This window comes from Lissotriton helveticus, chromosome 1_1, assembly GCF_964261635.1.
Source record: "Lissotriton helveticus chromosome 1_1, aLisHel1.1, whole genome shotgun sequence".
NCBI lineage: Eukaryota > Metazoa > Chordata > Amphibia > Caudata > Salamandridae > Lissotriton > Lissotriton helveticus.
In genome coordinates, this window is record NC_136057.1 from 1,123,627,205 (window position 1) to 1,123,650,937 (window position 23,733).

Sequence of the window (23,733 nt, forward strand, 5' to 3'; positions counted from 1 at the left end):
ACAGTTATCCTTGTCTGGGGTTAGTCAAAATTCTATATCTTATCATCTATTTTGGACTCCTATTGATACATATTTATCGAATTAATATTACCTTCATTGTCTATCCCCTTTACTGCTCTATTATTATATGCTTAGATATTGTATAGTAGCTCTATTTATCGACTTTCATGTATTTGATATTATAAGGTTCCCTCTCCTTCCCTCCCCTCTTTAAGTTTTCTATACGCCTAATTTTTACTTTCTTTTTATTATAACTGCGTTAGCAATTATTGTATCTTTTGTATTAGTATTTCACTAGATCTTTGCATTGTTAATTTTTTCTGTATGTCCTACTTATTGTTTATTATGTCTATTCTGATAACATTTTCAATAAAATATTTTGAACAGAAAAAGTGCTCAATGATTTTATTAATCCCTGCGCTTGCTCCCAAGAAAGTAAGGCTTCTCAAGAATTGCGCAACTCGTTAGCAGGCTTTTTTGAAGATAAAATCAAATTCATTTATCAGAACTTTCCTTGCTCACTAGATCAGGCTTACGTCAAGCTCAATTTCATTTCTCCTCCCCTGAACTGTGTCAGGTTTGATACGTTTAATCTGGAGCTAATCCAGAGAGCTTTTGAAACAGCCAAATCTGTCTCTCCTCTGGATTTATATCCCCCTAGAATTTCAGCACCACTTTCAAACCAGTTGGCCCCTGCAGTATGCTTTCTGTGCAATTCTGGGAGACGCTTCTGACTTCGGGGGCATTATCGGACATAACACCACCACCTCACCTGTTGCACCACCCCTGGGGCCCTGACGCTGCTGGTCTCCTCTGCCGCCGTTCCTCCATCATTGTACGGCCGCAGTTTGGGGAGACTGCAGCTCCCAGGCTGCATTACTGGACCGCCCACTTCCGCCCCTAGCGCGCCTGGAGGCGCTTAAAGCACGGAAGCTCCCTCGGTGGAGCGGGGAGACGCTTCTGACTTCGGGAGCATTATCAGACACAACACCACCGCCTCACCTGTTGCACCACCCCTGGGGCCCTGACGCTGCTGGTCTCCTCTGCCGCCGTTCCTCCATCGTTGTACGGCTGCAGTTGGGGGAGACTGCAGCTCCCAGGCTGCATTGCTGGACCACCCACTTCCGCCCCTAGCGTGCCTGAAGGCGCTTAAAACACGGAAGCTCACTCGGTGGAGCGGGGAGATGCTTCTGACTTCGGGGGCATTATCGGACATAACACCACCGCCTCACCTGTTGCACCGCACCACCCCTGGGGCCCTGACGCTGCTGGTCTCCTCTGCCGCTGTTCCTCCATCGTTGTACGGCCGCAGTTGGGGGAGACTGCAGCTCCCAGGATGAATTGCTGGACCGCCCACTTCCGCCCCTAGCGCGCCTGGAGGCGCTTAAAGCACGGAAGCTTCCTCCGCATTGCGGACGCGCGCGGGCATCGCCGGGCTAAGCCCGGGCAAAGGGCGGGCCGTCTGTGGCCGTCTGTGGCCGTCCGTGGCTGGCTGAGGCTGGGCTGGGCCAGCTCTCTAGGTCCTTTCATAAAGAACATTTATTTGGTACCAAGTGGAAACCGGACCTAATGAACTGGCCTCACAAAAACACTGGATTATAGCGGTGGGTTACTGTTGGGTAATCTGCATATATTAAGGTGGGCAGAGGGTGGCTACCCTTTGTGTGTTTTTACCAACAGTGGGGTGAAGCGATCTGCTAGTCAACATTGTTTGTTATGGCTGGCAAAGTTAAAACTCGCTCTACTAAAGTTAAAACTCACACCCCCTAACACCAGTAATAACAGTTATACAGCCTAGTGTTATGCCACCGCAAAAAACTCAGCCTACTGCAATTGATCTTATGTTAACCAAGGTCATTAGTGCAGTCTCCGGGGAGATTCAACGTACAGAGAGACGTCTGTCATTAACCCCAATAATCGATCCCCCATCTTTATTACAGACTCCCCAAAAGGAAATTGTAAGTGCACCCTCACCCGAATCTCTGGAAACCTCGGTTGACACTGTCCCCTGTGCACAGCCAATAATAGACCAAGAGCCAGTAACAGTTATATCCAGGGGGAAAATCCAGATCAATAGAAAGAAAATCACGGGAGTAAAGAAACCCACTCTAGGAGTATAAATTCAAAAGTCCCTAGGTCGAGTACAGAAATCACAGAGGTAGAAGTCATTGACTTAGTAACAACACAGCGGATTGTTCCACCAGGGTGGATAGCTCAAGTAGTAGCGGACCTACAAGCGCACCTAGAACTTTTTATTACAAGTCAAATCAAACCTCTAGTCAGTAGACTTGACAAAATTACAAATGAATTACACAAACAAAGGAAAATAAAGTGCGCCACCACGAATAACACCTCCCCTCGTAAAGTGGCCCAACAGGCACTCAAAACTAAAAGTAACTGTGCCAACGTGGAGCAAAGCATGATTGTGCAACTACATACGCCCCCAAACCCCACAGTTCAGGTAGAGTCAGGGATCGCCCAGGCAGCAGGGACAAAGAGCATAGACATGGGTCAAAATCAATCGGACTTGGTGCAAATTCAAATTGACAAACACCTACCCCCAATATTCCCCTCGGCAAAAAACAGCTGAGAGAGTGATTAAATCTAATTCACTCCCAGCAATACATTTACCCCCCGAGGCGAGCCCTTATGTGATTATTTTAGCAGGGGTCCCGGAACTTAAGCCGGAACAGAAAGAGTCGCATGTTGATCTAAAAAACAAAATTATCCATTGGCTAAATATGAACACCCCTCTGCCAGACAATGAAAGCGGGGAGATTTTAAACGTAAGAAGAGTAGACTGGATAGGAAATAAACGTAAGGACATAGCTGGCAACTATGTTATAGTGAACTTCAGAAAACCCAATCTAGTGGAGTTCATACTGAGGAATGGGAACATTAACCAACACAGTTTGATCCGCCCTTTGCCACTAAACTATTTCTATCCCTCACAGTGTGCACAACTCAGCTCAGGATATACTTTTGTCAGAAGGGGAAGGGCTCCAGAAATTTTTAGACCTAGGCACCACACACTAGAAGGCCTGGCCCCAAATGAAGGGTCCCTGCAGGAATGGACAAATAGATTTAACCCTCTACTATCCCTTGATGCAAATGATTGACTGCCTAGGGAAGGAAACCCCCAAGACAACCTGGCTAGTGGTGCGGTGGATGCAACTATCCCTCAGAGCGCTCTAGGAAATAACGACCAGGGTGGGAGCGGTGCACCATTCTCATCACAAGGCCAGGGTATTCCCCAGGGGTCGCTATTAATCAAAGAAGGACCTACTTGTGCTAACCTGGGCATTCGGGCAGCGTAACATTCTGATGGCTCTCTAAAAATAATGTCCTGGAACATTGCAGGCCTAGCGGGGACATTTGTTAGCACAGATTGGAGAAAGCACTTAAATGGTTTTCACATAATCAGCTTTCAAGAGACTTGGGTGGCTGACAGTACCCCCCCCCCCCCTCAAATCCCGGGTTTTAAATGTTTTGCTGTGCCAGCACAAGACGCTAGATCTGGAAGGGCAATTGGGGGACTAGCTACTTATCTAGACCTAAGCATAAAAGGGGTCTGGACGACACCCTCTTGGTCCTCACACACACTACAGGCCTTAAGACTCTCAGGGAATGGTTCTCGGCTCCTGTTATTTAATGTCTATAATACAGGACCGGTCAGGGGAACTAATGCAGTCCTTCATGAACTTGAACATAGACTGCAACAAGAGCTAGAGGTTTGGAAAGGGGCGACAAATCCCATAGTGCTGATAATGGGCGATCTAAATTGCCATCTATGCCCAAATTTGATCCCAGCTAGTCCTGATTGGTCATCCTGTTCGGTTGAAAATGGCCCCCATTTTGAGCATAACTCTGAAGGGCTGGTGTTAAGAAATCTTTTACACACATATGCTCTTGACCACACCATTGATCTTGTTACCCCTGAAGAAGACGGTACTCTCACCCCCACATTTAAAGGCAGAGGTTGCTCTTCCTTTATAGATTTTATTATAATATCTAGATTTGCCAAGATCTGGGTTACTGGGGTCACGATTAATTGGAGTGCCTTCAGTGATCATAACCCTCTAGCGCTGGAACTTATGCATAGGGGCAGCCCAACTAGATGTATCGATACAGACACTCTCCTTAGGCCTATTGACCAGGGGAGACGGCTTAGATGGGAGGAAATCGACGCACAGGTATTTTATAAGTCTTTGGTAGAAAAGGGTAAAATCCAGATCACAAAATGCCTAGACCCACTGATAGAGGGGCCCTCCCTGGTCACGGCGTTTGGGTTCTTAACCAGTCTAGTTTATGACTTATTGAAGGCAAAAAACCCTAGGAAAGCTATATCACAGCCAAGGTGGTTTGATGCCAACTGCTCCCGTGCATTAAAGGACCTAAAACTAAGTCTGAAAGCCAGGCCCAGGGACAAAATACAGGTTGCACTCTCAAGACAGAACTTTAAGTCAGTGCTAAAACAAAGGAAGGATGCGCTCCAAGCAGAAGTTTGGGCTGACTTGAGGGAGGCGGGGGAAAACAGGGATGTAAGTGAATTCTGGAGGATAATAAATAGGCCATACTTCCAGGATTCTAGAGCACCGGTAATTCGCACTAATATACTGCCTGAACAGTGGGTGTTACACTTCGAGGGTCTTTATAATCACACCCACGGGGGGCTCCTGATGAGGGCTGGGATGGAACACGGAGTACTGACATAGATTTCTCCCTTACTGAAATCACCAAAGCTATCCAAGGGCTCACCCGAAACAAAGCCACGGGCCCGGATGGCACCCCACCAGACTTGTTCCTGAGTAACGTTACCTTATGGTCCCCAATCCTGACGAGTGTCCTCAATGCAGCCGTGAAAACTGGGCTTCCCCGCTCATGGTCGTCAGCCGTGATTGTCCCGATATTTAAGAAGGGAAGTAGGGACTACCCCCAATGCTACAGGCCGATATCATTGATTGATGTCTCTGCTAAAATTTTGGGCCGTGTTGTATTGAGCCGACTGATGGACTGGACCGAGGAGCACCACACAATAGCAGACACACAGTATGGCTTCAGGGCTGGGAAATCAACTAGCGATCAATGCTTAAATCTTTATCTATTGGTCGCCAAATAAACAAAGGCTAACCGGGAAACTGTTTATTTGGGGTTCATGGACCTGGCGGCGGCCTTTGACAATGTAAATAGAAATAAGCTATGGGCTATGATGTTCAGCGTCGGGATTGACCCTGGTTTAATTAACATTCTTAGAGAATTACACTGGAACACCACTGCCAGGGTCCGCTATAACACGGAGGGGAGGAGCACGAACCCTTTCCGTGTACTAGCGGAGTGAGACAAGGGTGTATACTTGCCCCTTTTCTTTTCTCACTCTATATAAATAATCTCGAGAAAGCTCTCATTGCCCTGAACATGGATTGCCCCAAAGCAGGATCGCGTCATATTCGGTATTATTGTATGCAGATGACGCGGTCCTGCTTGCCCGCACCCCAAGGAGCTTACAGCGTCTGATCGCGGGGTTTGCTCAGTTCATGGACAATTTAGATCTGTCTGTAAATCTGAGCAAGTCCTTTGTAATGTGGGCAGGTAAAAAACCCAGCAGAAGGTATAATTACAACATAGGGACGCACAACTTGAGAACCGTAAAAACCTTCACATACCAGGGCCTGGTTTTTGACGGGGATTTAAAATTGAAAACCTTGCTCGAAGAACACTGTTCAAAGTTGGTTCGTTCTAACGGTGCAATACTGGATTTTGCCCACAGGCTTGGACGTTGGTGCCCTGAACAGGTATTAAACCTATACACCTCTATAAGCACTGCAAAAGCCCTGTACGGAGCGGACGTCTGGGGTTTTGTGGATGCCTCCCAGCTGCAATGGGAAGAAGATAAATATCTTCGCAGGTTATTAAAATTAGCACAGAGTACCCCAGCGGAGATTGTGCACAATGAATTAGGAATCCCTCATATTATTGATCAGATTAGGCTAAAACATAGAATTTGTAAAACCCCTGAGGCAGAACTTAGTAGAATAATCGTTGCTGACTGCCTATCAAGGGATAAGGGGTCCCAAATCCAGTGGCTACATTATGTCAAGATGACGCTGGAGGCAATAGATAGGAAGGACCTCTTTACCAACCCAGATACCATTGCCATCTCTTGTATCTAACAGATTAGGAAACAACTGTTTGACTATTTTTCACTCTGTAGAGATGAGCTAGAAATGTCAAAGAAATCTGTAATCGCTCATCACCTTGTGACTAATGGTGAGGGCATGGAACCCTACCTTTTTTTGATGTATAACCCACAAGACAAGTTTTTAATGTGCCATTTTAGGCTCAATTTGTTGCCAAACATTTTGTCTTATCCATCTGGTTTCACTGCGACAATTGAGCAGAAGGGTGCCTGCGGCTGCGACAATAGGTCTCCGCAGGACACCCTTCATTTTGTACTTTTATGCCCATTTTATCAGAATCCTAGGTGGAAATTTTTGGTGGAGATTTTAAAAGAGAAAAAGTTCCGTCAGGCGAAGGCTGCCTTACTTTTCTTACAAAGGGCAAGCGACACAAGAACTTTATGTTTTATTATTAACTTTCTCAGAGTAGCTGTTAGTCTAAGAAACACAAGCGGTGAACACTAATGTATATGAATTTGTGGATGAGATGATGATGTGTATACTACAATGAGTTTTATAATTCTGTATCTGTCTATTTAATGTAGCAGGTTTTAAAGTAATTGTTCAGATAAATGAACATATGTATTTTTATGAGGTTTTTAATCATCGAAATAAAATCTTACTGAACTGAACTGTGCAATCTCTCAATAAACAAGGGGAAATCCCCTTCGACTGGAAAGCTGCCCATGTTATGCTCACACAAAAGAACGCTAATATTGCACCCACAAATCCTACAAATAATTGGCCCATCTTGTTACTCCCATTCTTAGGCAAAGTGCTGGAAGGTCAAATCAACAAACAACTTTTGTGATACTTAAATGACAACATGATCCTGAACCCATCTCAATCTGAGTTCTGATCCTCACACTTCACTAAGACTGCTTTAGTGTTGGTCACAGAACACATACGACTAGCTCTCCATGCTGATACACCATCTTTTTTTGTACTGTTGGATTTATCTACAGAATTTGACACTGTGTCTCATCCCAGGCTGCTTCAAAGGTTGTACAAAATTGGAATTGGAAGCCCTACAATGGTTCTATGATTTTCTAAATAAAAGAACGCAAACCATCTGTCTGGGCTCTTTTAAATCCTGTACCATGCCAATAGACAAGGCAGGGCCCCAGGGCTCATGCCTAAGCCCTATGATTTTCAATATATATTGCCGAAGATCCATATTTGAAATTCTATCCAATTCTGATTACACGCAGTTGGTCATCTCCTTTGACAAAGACTGTTAAAGCAAAACACCATTTTGCGACAGGGATGAAGGCTATTGCAGTCTAGATGTTTACCAACTGCATGAAACTGGATGCAGAAAAAACTGAGGTCATGCAGTTTGGTGAGGCAGCTTTGGGCCGCCCGACTGTTGGCCTTCAGAACTAGGCTCTGCACCAATACGCAAACTTGTAGTCTAGAACCTCGGTGTACGATTGAAGCAAACTCTAACCATGAAAGAACAGGTTGAGCCTACCATTGGCACATACTTCCATTTGATGCACCTGTTAAGGAATGCTCCCCTTTTCTTCACCTATCTCCTAGGAAACCATTGGTATAGGTGCTCATTATCAGCAGATTAGATTATGGCACCACATTACTCACTTCTGCTAATGAGGCACTACTTTCTAAACTTCAAGCTGTGCACAACGCTGCAGCACATCTCATTTGAAATCTTCCCTCTGGTACTGCTTCCACACCTCTTCTGAAATCCTTACATTGGTTTTTTGTAAGGAAAGGAAAAATCATTAAAATCTGCTGACTCACACATAAGTCACTATTTGGGAAAGGCCCCAGGTACTTCAACAAAAAGCTTAAGTACTACTGTCCAGTTAGGCTTCTGAGATCTTGTTACACAACCTTGCTCACTGTCCCACGCCTTAGAAAGTTGAGAGGGGGCGGACTTTTTTACATCTAGCCCCCTCTTATTGAATGGCCTGCTTTACTACATCTGTATGTCTGCAGACACATTGAATTCAGAAAGATGCCCAAGACAGTGCTTTTCTACTTCTACATTTCTCTTGCTGATGATCTGCTCGGTGCCAAGATACCCTCCCAAGGTGATTTGTGCGTGATAGCAAATTAGATTAACATAACAAGTGGAGATATACCATTACCTTAACAGTCCAAGGGCCTGATTCACAAATGGTCTCTGCACTTGTGGTGGAGGCCCCTCAGTCGTGGGGGAGTCTCCACACTAAGGGCAGAATCTCCACAATGAGAAATCTCATTGAGGTTTTTCTGCCATGAGTGCAGGGGCCCTTTGTGAATCAGACCCTAAGGCCCGATTCCGATGTCGAATGGACCGGAGTTCGTCCGACTTCGGTTTGGAACTGGAACCGAACGACCTCCTGTCGTTGGTTCCAGCCCAGGAATTAGGATGCGACCAAACCCTGTTCAGTTGCAATCCTATTCTTTACAATGGGAGAATACATTCCGAACGTAATGCATGCTCTCATTGTAAAGAGCAGAGGTGCAGTTGATCCCTGCACCCCATGGCAGGCACCTCAAGGTGCCTGCCACAGGGTGCAGGGATCAACAGGGGGGCACCGTAGGTGCCCCCTAGGCTGCCATTCAGCGGCCTTGCACCAATGGGGGCCCTGCTGGGGACCCCAAAGACAGTTTCCCAATGCTTTTCTGTGTCAGAAAGGCCAGAAAGAGCCAGCCAAGGGATTACTGCAGGTTTATCGAATGGCGGACGGGCTCTCTGAGCCCATTGGAAGCCATTCAGAAAACCTATTCAGGTTCCCTTTTGACCGAGCCCATCGAAATGGCTTGGTCGGAAAGGAATCCGACAATGCCTATTACGATGTGGGCTGGAGTGCTCCGACCGACGGTCGAAGCCGTTTCAGCCCACATCGTAATTGGGTCCTACAGCTTAATAATACTAGGGTGGCCAGACATTCTGGAATTCCCCAGAAAGTCATGGGTCTCAGAGGTCTGTCCCGGCATCCCAACAATTTTGAAAATGTGAAATACATGTCCTGGTTTCAGAATTGCAACATTGAAGATGCTTTCACCTTCTCAGCCTCCTCTAATGTCTGAAACAACTTAAGCGATTAATCTCTGTTTCAGACTGCCCAGGGGAAGATCAGTTGGGGCTTCAGTTCATGGAGGGGAGAAGGGTACTCTGGGCCAAGTAGGAGGTCGCACCATTCTGCCACAGCTAATGTTTTCTAAATGAAGCCTTTTATTTGAGTTTTAGAAAGACTTTATTGATCATAGTTGTATGAAATATAACATATTAAACATTATGGCCCAGATGTAGGTAAATCTAATTTACCGACTCATAAATACAGAATTTTACAGATTCGGTATTTATGAATTGGTAAATTAGAAGGAGGCAGATGTAGGTAATTCTAAAATCACAATTACCGAATCTGTAACATTCGGTATTTACCGATTCGGTAAATACCGAATCGTTATTTCCCATTGATTCCTATGGGCTTTGAAGCCCATAGGAATCAATGGCAAATACCGATTCGGTATTTACCGAATCGGTAAATACCGAATCCTGGCAGGGGGAACGGGGTGTCACTTTGACACCCTGTAGCACCCCAATTGCAGGCTTGTTTGCCATGTGGCACACATACATGCCCTAAGGACATGTCTGTGTGTCACATGGCATAGGTGTACTTGCACAGATGTGCATGTACACAGGAAATCGGTATTTTACCACCCAATAGGATTGGGTGGTAAATACCGACTCCTCAGTAAATATGAGTCGGTGTTCTACCGATTCAGAATTTACCGAATCCATATTTACCGAATTCTTATTTACCAAATCAGTAAATAGGAAATGGTAAAAAATGTCTACCGAGATGTAGGAAACCTAATAAATACCGAATTTCATGAAATTCGGTTTTTAAGAGTCGATATTTACCATGGATTGAAAGCAGGTGGTAACAAGGTGCTGGCTATAAAATAAGGCCCCAAAATGCAACAGTGTTACCAGAATGGCGGCATTTTACGTCATAGCAAGGCGGCTACGGCTACAGGCAGCAGGAGAGAGGGTATGGAGAAGGGAGGACCAAGTCTACACTCTTCCAAATGACTGAGCCAGAGATACTGCAAAGGTACAGGCTACACCCCCACACCATCCTGGACTTGATCATGGACCTGTACCCACTCCTGGAGCACCCAACACCAAGGGCGCACGCCATCCCACCCCATGTGCAGGTGCTGTGGAGCCTACACCTGCTTGCCTCTGGGAGTTACCAGAGTGTGATTGCTGCAGTAGGTGGGGTGTCCCAGAGCTGCCTGTCCCGTTTCTTCAGGATCTTCCTTGAGGCCCTGATGCAGAGAATGCATCATTATATTAGGTTCCCTGACACACCTGCTGAACTTGCGAAGACCAAAACAGATTTATATCAACTGGCACACTTCCCTCACGTCATAGGCTGCATAGATGGCACCCACATCCCACTCTGCCCACCTGCAGCCACAGAACACAATTACAGGAACCGGAAGTCAATGCACTCAATCAATGTGGAGGTGATATGCAACGCTGGTAACATCATAACAGACATTGTGGCCAAATTCCCTGGGAGTACCCACGACTCGTACATATTCCAGAACAGTGGGATATACACACGCATTGTTGCTGGAGATTTTGGGGACGGATACCTGCTAGGTAAATAACTGTGACACACCCTGATAGTTATAGCAGATGAATGTATCATGAGTATGTAGCTAATGGCACTCTCTTTTACACCTAGGCGATAGCGCTTATGCCCTGCGGTCCTTTGTGCTTACCCCCTACCTCAATCCATCTACCAGGAGTGAGAGGCGTTACAATGTGGTACACAGAGCAACTCGCAACGTTGTAGAACACACATTTGGACTCCTGAAAAGCAGGTTCCGCTGCCTACACAAGAGCAGAGGTGCACGCAGTACACTCCAATCATCTGCTGCAAAATGATAGCGACCTGTGCCATGCTGCACAATCTTGCCACCAAGGAAGGCACAGAGGTGGAGATCACACATCATGAGGACATTGATGATGACACAGAACAGGCAGAGCCCTATGTAACAGGAGATGGGAGACTGAGACGGGCAAATTCACACGCAGATATTTCTAAGTAAGTAAGGAGACACAGACAGGCTTAGTATTTGAAGTACGTAGTTTAATAGTCAATACCGCACTTCACTGATACCACATCATGGTATTACAATGTCTGTATTCCACACTGGGTGGTCACAGTTTCCCTCACCGTGACCTGTCCTGTGGGTTGAGGGCTTCATCAATGTTTGCGCCAACGCACTACAATGCGGGATGCACGAGGCTGGGTGTCACTAGGCACAGTGGTGCCTGGGTCAGCAGATTGCCACCTGCTGCTCCTTCGAATGTCAGGAACAGGATTGCTAGAGCCACTCCTGCTGGTGGAGTCTTCTGTGTCCCTGACACCTGTGTCTCCAGCAGTGGCTGCCTGTTGTGTGAGCAAATGCTCCATAGCAGAGGTTACTCTCCCCATCCCCCTCGGCAAATCAGTGCAGCAGTGCACAATGCCATCCTGCATGTTGATAGAGCACCGGCATAGCAGGGAGGTTGCTGCAGCAAGCCGGTTCATGGGTTTGGTCTGTTGCCGCATGCACTGACGATCCCTGCGCCTCTCGGAGTGGTCACTGTCTACTTTTTCGCAGAGAGTACTCATGCTCTGTGTCATGTCCCTCATTCCCTTTGCCATGGACTGCATGCACTCTGTCATGGCACCAATCCCTCGGTCTATGTTGGACATCCTGCTATTTAAAGTGCGCACCTGTCTATGAACTGCTGAAATGCCCTTTTCTTGCAGGCGCTGGACTTTAAACATGGTGGCCTCAAGACCACAGAATACCCCATCTCCATCCTCGCCTTCACCTCTCTCCCGTGCCCTTTGGCCCCGGACACCGGCCCACACAGCTCCAGATGAAGTCTGCTGCCCAGCGTTGTCAGCCTGAGGTGGATTTGTTGGTGTGAGACCCTCTACATCTTCCTCATCTGATGTCTCAAGAATCCTGAGAGGGGGCACATCATGCCTCCTTGGCCTTCCCAGCACAGATGACTCTCAGGTTGGTGTGGGGGAGAGTGCTGGTGGTTTCAACTGTTGTGACCCAAACAGCAGAGGTGACAGAGGTTGTGGTGTGGTGGGTCGCTCTGATGTAGTGGCTGCCTGCACTGTGGGTGTGTTTTGCAGAACAGTGCTTTGACCTGCTCTATTGGTTGTTTTCTCACTCCTCTCCGTTGCCGGTACCCTCTCCTCCCTTTCCTGCGCTAACTAAAACCAGTTCTGGAGTGTGATGCAGACAACCACATTGGGGAAGGGAATCAGGGAAAAGAGTGGGGATTCAAGTCCATGCATGTTACCTTTTTTTTCCCCAGCTGTGGCTGACCTGTCAGCATCCCCGATCCCATAGATACTTTCAGGCTCCAGGGTAGATTCCATCAGCTAAGAAAGTCCAATGGGTCGCTCACTGCTTATCCTACCAGCGTGTTGCCCCAAAGCATTGTGGTCCATGAAGTGAGCATCAGCGGGTGCGCCTCTGCCTGGGTCTTGAGCAAAAAATCAGTCGCGTTGGCCATCCCTGGACACGTGTTTTGAGGTTGTTGCCTCTCGTCAGCAGGGAGTAGGAATGTATGTAGGGGTGCTGCGTAGGCTGCCAAAAATATCTTCAGGTCTGGTACCACTCGTGGCACGCAGGAGCGTAACCTGGGCTCGTCAGCCCCACCGGCTCAAGGGAGCCTGAATGTAAAAGAAAGTCCAATGGGTCGCTCACTGCTTATCCTACCAGCGTGTTGCCCCAAAACATTGTGGTCCATGAAGTGAGCATCAGCGGGTGCGCCTCTGCCTGGGTCTTGAGCAAAAAATCAGTTGCCTTGGCCATCCCTGGACACGTGTTTCGAGGTTGTTGCCTCTCGTCAGCAGGGAGTAGGAATGTATGTAGGGGTGCTGCGTAGGCTGCCAAAAATATCTTCAGGTCTGGTACCACTCGTGGCACGCAGGAGCGTAACCTGGGCTCGTCAGCCCCACCGGCTCAAGGGAGCCTGAATGTAAAAGAAAGTCCAATGGGTCGCTCACTGCTTATCCTACCAGCGTGTTGCCCCAAAGCATTGTGGTCCATGAAGTGAGCATCAGCGGGTGCGCCTCTGCCTGGGTCTTGAGCAAAAAATCAGTCGCGTTGGCCATCCCTGGACACGTGTTTCGAGGTTGTTCTTAATCCAAAATTGGTGTCTATAATGACAAATAAATGCTACATGTTTGTAGTCTGTGTTACATTCATTACGTGACCAGCATTTGGTCGGAAGTCAGGAGTTATATTAGGCAAAATTTGAGGAGTTATTAAAAGTCTATTATATATGAATAATAATGATTAGGTAGTATTTGTTGCTCTTGAAGATTTTCAAAACTTGAGCCAAATTTTAGTCCACAAAATAACAGACCAGTTAGCATTTTGATTGTCTTTCCACTTCAGGTTCATCTGTGATTTTTGCCTCTCAGTATCGGAATATCTAATAATTATATATAGTGCTGATGCTGATGATTTTAAAACAAGAGTATCAAAAAGGTGATTATCAGATATTGTGACTGCATTGGTAATCGGAGGTTTAGCATATATAGCAGATGCAATTTGTGCTAAAGTGTTACATTTGAATTTAAATGAATTTGGAAACTGAAATATATGTTGTGCGTCAGAGAAAGCTAGTACTGTATTATCCTTAAATATTTGATGAACCCATATTAATCCTTTCTCTCTCCATGGCTGCTAAAAAAAATCTATTTTTAAGTTTAATACATTTATTATGCCAGATAGATGGATTTAAGAAATAATCTTTATCTTTGAGACATGGAACCAGTATGGGTTATGTTAATATGCATGTGTTTTTAAAGATTGGTTGCAACATACGTTAGGGTCGTAGGAAAAAGATATAAATTCTGTAAATGTAAAAGAAGAAATTAAAAAATGTTTTACCTGAGCCCATAGAGGGCAATCAGCATCAATGCTATCTAATAGCCAATAAGTGGACTGTTTTAAACAAAAAGCACTGTGATAAGTTTGAAAATCCAGAGAGTTAACACCACCGTACTGTTTATCCTTTTTTAACTTCAGTAAGGACATAAGCTGTTTTCCTTTATTCCACAAGAAAGATGTGAGTAATGAATTAATTTTCTTGAAAAAGTAAGATGGTATATTTGCAGGAATTGTAGATAGAGCACAAAAAACAACAGGAACAAACCTCATTTTAATTGAATCAAGGTACCACCACCAGGAAAGAAATAATGAGTTCAAACTTAGGGCATCATTAGGATGGCAGCCGGACTTTGTCCACCCGCCATCCTTTCATATAATGGGACCGCCTGCCATTGGTGCGGTGGTCCTGTTGGTGACATTAGGATGCGCCCGCCACACTGGCGGGAACATCCTGCATTCTTGACTTTGGGGTGGGCGGTGCTCTCAGCACCGCCCGCAGCAATAAGGCATGTCGTGCACTTCCATGCACAACATGGCAGGCACAGTGAGGTGCCGCCATGTTGTGCATGGAACTGCAGGGGGGTACCATAGGTACCCCCCATGTGTACCCCCCACCCCCTAGAATCCCTGGGGGCCCGCTACGGGCCTCCAATGGCAAAAACCGCCTGCCTGGCCACGGAAAATGCATGTCTCCGCTATTATGCTAATATGGATGGCGGTGTCTCCAATACACCGCCACCATGTTAGCAGCTTTCCACCCGGTCAACTCTTTGACCAGGCAGAAAACCGGCAGACGGTCTTTCCATCCCCTGGGGACCCCCAGATATTCCACAACTCACCCATGTTGAGGTATAAGTTCAGGAGTGTATAAAATGTTATAAAATTTGGCAAATTCATTTAGAATATCATCATCCTTAAATATAGTGTCTTTATCATTCTTTAAAATATATTCCACTTTAGTTCTGTCTTTTTTCATTTTTGAAATAGTTTGCCAAACATTTTCCATAATTAATCTGTCCACCATAATCTTTCAAAGAAGCATTTTCTGGGGAAATGTTATGTTGGAATTTGGCTTTTATAATTTCATATAAGCATGGTTTGAATTTAGGTTAATAATACTGATATTCTAAAATGTGTATGTTTTGCATAATATTATACAATTCTCTATTTGACGTTCTTCTTTTATTTGATACATAAGTGATTATGAAATCCCTTGCTGCCAACTTGAAGGAGTTCCAAATCACCTGTTTAGAAACATCACCAGTAGAGTTAAGATTGAAAACTCAATAGCAAATTTCTGGAAGGTGTGTGTAAAGGATTCATCAATTAAAAGAGCATTGTTAAAAATCCATTGCCTGTTTGCATTCGGACCCCATAAGAAATCAAGAAAAATATTGAAAGGAGCATGATTGGATATTAGAATCATGCCAATTTCAGCAGTGATTAAGGTTTGTGATATATTTCTTGTTCCAACAAGATGGGTCTCCTGCAATAATGCAATGTTTGCTTTGCGGTTGGAAAGATGAGCTAAGACTCTCTGGGGCAGATTTACAAGACCCCTGCAACACCAGTACGTCACTTTTTGTGTGACATACTGGTGATGCAGGGGGCTCCTCCATATTTACAAGTCCAGGAAAAGCCACCCAGCGTGACTTTTCCTCTCCTTGTAAATACGGCCGCTTCACACGCAGCACTTTGCGTTGAAGAGGCGTTCCATTGGTGTTTCTGTGGATGTTCCCACGCACCACCCATGGAACAAGACACATCTCCAGAGTTACAAGAAATCGTAAACGTAAATCTGGAGACACGTCTGAATGCTACGCCACCCTAGAGGTGGCGTAGCGAGGTGCAACGAGGAGAACTGTTTTCATTTCTCCTTGTTTTTTCCTCCTTCAATGCATCCTGCATTCTACAGCATGCATTGGAAGAGCAAAATGCCTGTAGTGATTGTTTTTGTGCAGGAAAGTGCCCCTTCCTGCACGAAAACAATCTCCCCACGACGCAGGCATCCTTGCACCATGGTGCAAGGGTGCCTGCGATGGCTCATGGCTGCAGTTTGTGCGCCAGCGGAGGGGATAGCACAGGAATGCAACATATTCTTGTAAATATGTTGCATCCGTGTGCTTCGGAAGTGCCGTGGCGTGGCACTGCCAAAGGGCTTGCGGTGACCAGCTGCTACACTTCCTTAAAGATCTGCCCCTTTGTCTTTTAATGGAAGAGCATAATCCCTTGACATTCCATGAAACTACTAATACTGAAAAAATAAATTAAAGCCTAGAAAGCTACACTTCAAAGAATTGACCAAGAGCAAACATAAAAATAATCCATCATGAATTCATTATATTGATGAAGAAAGAAAAGTAGAATTAGTTTAGAGGTGAAAAGGAGAGGTCGGGAAAATAGATGAGAAAGGGAGATAGAAAAACAAACAAAAGATCAAGAGAAGCAGTAAATGCAGGAAGAAAAGGCACATATCTAGAAATAAAACAAAAGGTTGAGGATGATGAGGGCACATGATGAAGACATCATGCATGCTATCCAAGACACATCAAGATGTCACCATGTATGACAGAACATAAAGGCACAGTGACATAGGTTGATATTGAAATAACTTGCGAGAATAAAGGAGAAAATAAACATTTGCATGTGTGTGAACAGTATACATACATCTATCAGTAAATAGCTTTCATGTCTTCTATTTTACAATTATCCAAAAATGTCCTCAGTTTGGTAGGATCTTCACATGGTTTTGTCTGTTTTTATATGTAACTTTGAAAAGGAATGGATGAAAAAGACCAAATCTGGTATTAAGAGCCCTAAGTTCTAGTTGCACTTCTAAGAATTGCTTTTGTCCGTCAGCAGTGGCTTTAGCAATCTCTTGAGAGAAATATAAGTTATGACCAGACCATGAAACTTGTTTATTTGCCTTTGCAGCCATAATGACCTTGAGTAAGTCAGTATATTCGAGAGAAAAAATAACACTAGTATGCCTGTTGGATGGGAAAGCAAAATTTGGTTTATGCCCCAATGTATGTGATCTTTAAATAATTAAAGAAACTGATGATGGCAAGTCAAATACCTTAGATATAAAGGCTTGAAAAATTTGAATAGGATCACTCCCCTTCTGGCAGGCCATAATTTCTAAGATTATTCCTGCTGTTGGCATTTTTCACATCCTCCGCTTGTTTTTGAAGAAGAGATATTTGTGAATGCGTTTTGTTGGTTACTCTAACATTGTTTAACTTCAATCACTCATTTTTTTAAGTAAGTCCATTTGTCATCCAGTGTTTATAATCCAGTGTTTATAATCTCTTATTGGTTACTCAAAAATATGGTCACAAAGCTCTGATCTCTTCTAGGAGTAATTCCATTGGAAGGTGTTTTGACTGGCAAAGGAGGCTCTGTTTTAGGACGCTTATGTGTAGAGCTGCTAGGGTTTAGTGACACTTTAGGTATAAGGGAGCTGAAAGTGTTTGCTGGGCTGCTAGACACAATTTTAGTAACAAGGAAGGGAGTTTTGCCGATTGTTCGATATTGAGGTTTTCTTTATATTTCCAGGAGAAGATACTTCTCAGTTCAAAGTATTTCCAGAAGATTGCGAAGAACAAGTAGTGTTAATTAATTTTAAATTTCTCATTTATCCCATCTAGAAAACTGGCTGTAAAATGTTGGTCAAAAATCTTAGAATTTGAGAGACGACTGGCTGTTAATGGCAAACGATCTCTCAGCTGGAACTAAAGTATTCTGAAAGTAATGCATAGAACGTGTTGGTATTAACAGATCTCACTGAGCCTGTGCCATCCCTATGAATAAATGTGTTTGTCAGTAAGCAAAATGAAAGAGTATAGCCCCTCATACAAAGGATGATGGAAGTGATGACAAAAATGAAAAGAGCATTTGCAATTCTCTAAACGTCCTGTAACAATAGGCAAATAAGATGAAAGATAAATTGATGTTTTCATTCTGTGACATTTTACTTAAAATAAAAATAAAATGCCATATTACCAGCCAAAAAGCAAAAAGAAATTGCCACATTGCCAGCTAAAAAGCACTGGACTATAACAAATATGTGAAGTGCAATCCCTTTCATAAGGCAACAGGACACTCCAGGAGATGACTATTTTGAATTCCTTTCTTTCCTAGTTGGGTATCAGTAAAAACTCATTGCAATTTGTATTTCATGTGAAGCTAGAGATGTGGCTTCCACTGCAAGAGATTTATGGCCTGCCCATGAGCTTTAGTCCACAGCTTGTGAAGATTACCATCTTTTCACTCTTGCTGTACTTGCCTTTTAATTAGACAGCACATTATTCTAAGCAGTAAGGGCTTTTAATGTGGATGTCTAAAGTAGATGAAAAACAGAAATGGTGCATAGAACAAAGTCAGAAACATGTTCAGTAAGCTCTCCATGTCATAAATAATACTATTATGGCAGGGATCTGAAGACATAGCTGGCTGCTTCATGCACTAGTCATGTCTCATTGCAGCAGCACTGAAAAACTGTTTCAGATTTGAAATTAAAGAAAGGGATGACTCACACTTTGTTATCTTCTAGTTTTAGTTTGTAAAAAAATAATTTACTGCTCAGAGCTAAATCTGCAGGCAGCCATCTTCCCATGGCATCAAGCCACACAACCTAAATGAAGCCTTCTGAAAAGTTCAAAAAGAATGAAACGTTGTTGGACACCATTACACTTGATAAACCATGTTCAAATCCTTTACTTAAAAATTTTGAAAGTCCCTGTCACATAGTGTGTGTCCCCTTATAACTTTACCCCAGTTTGATGAATGTGCACACCTATTGCATCTGTTTCATTTTGGGAGGACTTAAAGTTTTGCGGCATTTGGTCATGAGGGTACAAAGAAAAAAAGGGGGTCGCAAAATGGGCATCAAATCGAATGCATTTTCCATAAACTTTTGTATTTTGCATAGTGAAAAAACTTCAGCTGGATTTTTATTAAGTTTGGCTGTATTACAGATTAGGGGGTGCAGATGATTCTGTGGAGGTACTGCAGGTAAGTAGATTAAGTAAAAATTAAGCCATTATGTTTTTCAACCTAGTAACACAATGCTACTAAAAGTAGTAAGGAAGCCCAAAAAATAAACGAGCCTGCATATGTAAAGTTTCAGATTTACTACTTGAACAACTGTAAGACCTATTTATGGTCACATGCTAATGGAAACCTATAAACAGAAACATAAGGAAGGTAATACATCTTAATCTACATACGTTTTCTTTGCATGCTCTCTGGCTCACAAAATAAAAGTTTCCCAAGAAGCCAAACAAATGTCAGTTTTTTTCTTATGCACCCCTGAACAACAAAGTGAAAAATGTACCTAGTAGTGAGCCACACAAACTGTTAGTTGGAGGGCATGATAATTGGCCACTAGGAAAGCAATAACAATCTCATTTTTTATAACAATGATTGCTTTTCATTAATTCTGGCCTTCATATGTAGCATAATCTTACTAAAGGTGGCAAGGAAGCCGAAGGTATAAACTAGATTGCATAGATAAGGTTTCAAATGTACTGCATGAACACTGAAAGACCCATTTATATTCACATGCTAATGGAAACATATAAACAAATGCTTAACAAATAGAAGACATTTTAATCTACATAAGTTTTCTTTGAATGCACTCTGGCTCCCAAAATAAAACTGTAACCAACAAGCCAAACAAAAACATCTTCCTTATGAGCTCCTGTGCAACAAAATAGAAAAGTGACTTAGCAGTGAGCTACACAAACCACTATATGGAGGACGTGTTAATTGGCCATTAGGAAAAAATAAATTTTACTTTTTATAACAACAATGAATGGCTTTCATTCACTTTGAGTTTCATATATATAGAACAATCTTACTAAAGGTAGCAAGAAAACCCAAAAAATAAACTAGATGAATATGTAAATTTTTCAAAATTACTACATTTACAACTAAAAGATGCATTCATGGTCTCATGATTATGTAAACCAATAAGCAAATACATAACAAATACAATAGATAAAAAGAAAGAAATCACAATAAATCTGAATGCCACTCTGTAGTTTTAGTTATTATTCCTAAAGATAGGAATTTCTAGGATATTACCATCCTAATACATTTCCCCACATTTGACCAATCAGCCAAAACCTTTCCAGACCTAGGGCATTTTCTATATTTTGAGATGATGTACATTTTTGGGGTGAATCGTTAAGGGGGTTCCACCATTTTCCCACCAATATATTTTCCATAGACTATTGTATCAGACATAGAACGAAAACGGCTGAATGGGTTTACATGACATTTTGCAGGATTATACATTATGCTGCAGTGATGATGCTTTTTGTGGTACAGCAGTTAAGTACTGTAAGTATTTTTTAAGTTATAAGGCATTTAAACTTAGTGATATATGTCACCTTGGTTCTTTGGTGGATCTTCACAGAATTTAATGAAACTAGTGTGGTACATGGATGTAAAATTATTTTTTAAATATAAAAAAATATATAAATACATTTCCTGACCTATTACCACTTTAAAACATTAGTAATAGGCAGGGACCTACTACTGGCTTGTAATTGCCATCTACCACAGTGCACTCCAAAGTTATCAATATCTATACCTTAGCCCAAAATATAACTAAGACCTAGCAGTATTATTGGATTGAGGTACCTTTGATTCACTCATGGTGTTGCATGGGCAATGCAATACTTACGTTGGATTTACAAAGGAACGCAAGGCCACCATGTGTGGCACTGTGTTGATTGTTAAATCTGGAGAAACGCAAGGCAGCATAATTAATGCTTTGCGTTACTCAGCACACCATAATCTACATTGCTGCTATATTTCACGTACTTCCCGATGCCATTCCACTGTAGCCACTCCACTATGCGCTATTCCACTCTATGCCACTCTACTCTATACCTCTATACTGTACGAGACTACAATCTATGCCACTCTACACAATTACACTGTATGCCACTCCACTATACACTATTCCACTCTATGCCATTCTAATGTATGCCACTCCTCTTTACTCTTTACACTGTATGCTGCTCCATCTACAACACTCCACTGTACGATATTCCATTGTATGCCTCTCCACTACATACTACTCCCCCCTACGCCACTCAGTGGATGGCACCCCACTCTAGGCCACTTCATTCTATGCTTTTCGATTGGACCCCACTCCAATGTACGATACTCCACTGTATACTACCATTCCACACTATGCCATTCCACTCTATGCCACTTCACCCTATGCAATTCCACTGTTTGCCACTTCACTGTACGCTACTCCACTCTACGCCCCTCCAGTGTATGGCACTCCACTTTGTTCCATGATATACGATTGGACCTCACTCTATGCTTATGCTATTACACTCTACCCCATGCCACAGTATGCCACTTCAGCCTACACAACTCTGTTATACACCACTCCACTGTACAACACTTTGCTCTACTCCACTCCGCTGTATGCTATTACACTGTACACAATGTACACAACTCCACTCTATGCTAGTCCAGTCTACGCTATTGCACTGTAAGCAACTCCACTCAACACCTCTTCAGTGTACACCACTTCAATGTATGCCACTACATTATGGAATACTTCTGCATATGTTATTACAGTCTGTGCTACTCTACTTTACACCACTCCACTCTATGCTATTCCACTGTATGCCACTCCAGAATACACTTTTTCACTCTATGCCACTCCAGTGTACACCAATCAACTTTACCCCAGTCCATTGGATGCCACTCCACTCTATGCCACTACAATATATGCTATTTCACTCTACCCCACTCCACTGTACACAACTTCAGTCTACATCACTCCACTCTACGTCACTCCACTGTATGCTATTCCACTCTATGCTATTTCACTATATTCTATTCTACTCTACGCCACTGTACACTATTCCACTGTACCTCACTCAATTCAATGCTATTACGCTGTACACAAATTCAGTCTTTGTCCCTCTGCTGTATGGGATTCCACTCTGCCCCAATCCACTGTATACTATTTCACTCTATTCCACCTCACAATATACTACTCCAGTCTTAACCCCTTCACTGTATGTCACTCTACTATAAACTACAACACTATACGCTATTACACTTTACGTCACTCCACTGTACGCTATTACACTATACGCTATAACACTCTACACCACTCCACTGTATGCCACTCCATTCTATGCTATTACACTGGGCACAAATTCAACCTTTGGCCTTCTACTGCATGGTATTCCACGCTCCCGCACTCCACTGTACGCCACTCCACTGTTTTCTAATACACTCCACCCCACAATACATCAATCCAGTCTAAGCCACTTCACTGTACGCCACTCCAGTGTATGCTTCAACACTACACACTTTTACACTTTACGCCACTCGACTGTACGCTACTACACTATAAGCTATTACACTCTATGTCACTCCACTGAATGCCACTCCAGTATATTCTACTCTACTCTACTCTATTCTAATGTACTCTCCTCCACTGTATATGACTCCACTCTACACACCTTTACTACACTCTGTGCCACTCTAATAGATTCTCCACCACTCTGTGACCATACACTCCATTGTCCAAATTTGCACTCAACTGTATGCCAGTGCACTCTATTGTACAACACTCTACTCCACTGCACAACCATTTCCAACACTGTACCACACAACACTCCACTCTACTGTAGGACATGCCACTCCAATTTATAACAGTTTCCTCAACTCTATGCTACACTACGTCACTTTGATATATTACACCCCACTCTATGCTAATTCACTGTACCGCACTCCATGCCACTCCACTGCACACCACTCCACTCTACACAATTGCATTGCACTCTATGCCTCTCCACTCTTAGACACTCCACTGTAGAGTATTCCACTTTACACTACTCTACTGTATGCTACTCCACTTTACGGTAATCCACTCTACTCCACTATAGTGTACGCCTTTCCACTCTTGGCTGCTCCATTGTATGACACACTCCCCTACTCTATATAACTCCACTCACTGTAAGTCTACCACATTTTATGCCACTCCACGACATTCTACTCCACTCTATCCGCGTACACTCCACTGTCCGACTATATACCTCATTCTATGCCTGTACATTCCAATGTACAATACTCTATGTGACTATACAACACTTTTTGAAATGACACAGCACTTCACTCTACTGTATGAGACCCCCAATGTGTAACAGATTACTACCCATTCTACGCCAGTACACTCCACTCCATGCCACTACACTCTATGACACACCAATACGCTCTGTTGTACTTTACTCTACGTTACACCACGTTACTCTTTCTCTCCAACTTAACTGCACAACACTACACTCATCAACACTGCACTATAAGGCCCTCTACTCCAATAAACTCCACTCTATGCCACTACATTCAATAACACTCTGCTACACTCTATGCCACTCTATGATACTCTCCTCAATGACACTCCACTCTACCACACTCAAATTCATGATACTCCATCTGAATTACACGCCACTGTACAACAATCAGCTCTACTATTTAACAAGTGACTACACTGTACAACACACCACTCCACTGTACGATACTCAACTCCACAAATGGGCACGCCACTCTATTGCACAACACT